We start from the raw sequence: 1335 nt of genomic DNA, 5'->3' as shown, positions 1-1335 counted from the left end.
ATAAATAGTAGGCTGCTACTCTGTGCAGTTAAAGATGGGATCCAACCTGTTTTGTTTGCTTGTTTCCTATAATCTGTGCTCGATTCCATATTTATGTATCCTTCGATTCCCTAGACAGATCTGATCTCCTTTATACTTACCTCAAACAACGAGTGAAGTCAAGATGTTGATGAGAAAGGGGCTTTTCTCAAGGCTAAAGAGTGCTCTTTGAAGGCTACTATGAATCCTTAGGCTACTATGCATCCTTACGAATACAAGAGTGGTTTTTTTGTTTTGGGTATAGCAGGACTTGAACCTGCGACCATTAGGTTAAAAGCCCAATGCTCTACCAACTGAGCTATACACCCAATTTTACAAGAAGGCTTGGTGCGGAAAAGAAAAGAGGGCGGCTTGGACCCTTTTCTTCTTATCATATCACAAGGTCACAACTCTGTATGGTATAGTACTGTGGGGCAAGTTTGGGAGTCCTTTCCACTCATTGAGGATTCTATCTAAAAAAGAAGGTCAATGGGGGAGACTATAGTAGCTCAAACTCAGACTATCTACGAAAAAGGTAAGATCGTCTTTCCTAGGGTTCGACCGAAAGGAGCTGTGTTCTATGTTTTGACGTTGTGGAGGTCTAGCACTCTTCTAAACTAAGAAAGGGGGGATTCCCGCTACCTCCTACTCCTACAGAAGATCGATTGGCGTGAACTTCTGATCGATTCCTTATTCATTGTTGCCGACCCTTACATCATCATAAAGAGAATCAAGATATCCCAAGAACCCAGCTAGGGATGAATGAGTAGCGCTCAAGAACAAGCAAGGGATGAGCGCACGGGAGCGGCGTTGCTTGTTGCTTTATTATTACATTAGAGAAGCGGAAGCTCCAAACTCAGACATCTCGAACTCAGAAACTACCCTTCTATCCCACCCTGCTCCTCTGGCATTGGAAGCAGAACTACCTGACCGAAGGAGATAGACAGGAAGGGAAGATGGTCATACAAAGGCCGAATAAAGCTCTCCTGAAGCTGCATCTGAATAGACCTAGAGTCACTCAGTACATACGAAACCTTGAATAAATAAGAATTGAGAAGTATGAAATGTTGCATCATAACAAAAAAAGAAAAAGACCGAACCAGTAAGACTAATGTCTACTTATTTATACCTTTGAGAGGTCCACTTAGACTATTATGATTTTCTCTTTAGCTACGTAGGTTATATAAGATTCAATTCAATCTAACAAGCATACTGGACTACCTTCGGGTACTACAAGATATTTAGAAACCTAAGAAGCTGAGCCCACTTTACGCACTTAAGGCAGCAGCAGATGATGAAGAAATGGGCGGTAGATGA

At 42.0% G+C, this 1335-nt stretch overlaps 1 non-coding gene across 1 annotated transcript; it reads right to left on the bottom strand.

Annotated features, from left to right (window-relative positions):
• Window positions 1-274: 274 nt before the first annotated feature.
• On the bottom strand, window positions 275-347 carry TRNAK-UUU. The gene has a single exon. It is a non-coding gene; the product is annotated as a tRNA-Lys (tRNA).
• Window positions 348-1335: the final 988 nt, after the last annotated feature.

This window comes from Triticum dicoccoides, chromosome 4A (genome assembly GCF_002162155.2).
Source record: "Triticum dicoccoides isolate Atlit2015 ecotype Zavitan chromosome 4A, WEW_v2.0, whole genome shotgun sequence".
Lineage (NCBI taxonomy): Eukaryota > Viridiplantae > Streptophyta > Magnoliopsida > Poales > Poaceae > Triticum > Triticum dicoccoides.
The sequence above is the reverse complement of the archived record's forward strand: the minus strand, read 5'-3'. Positions and strand labels throughout refer to the sequence as shown.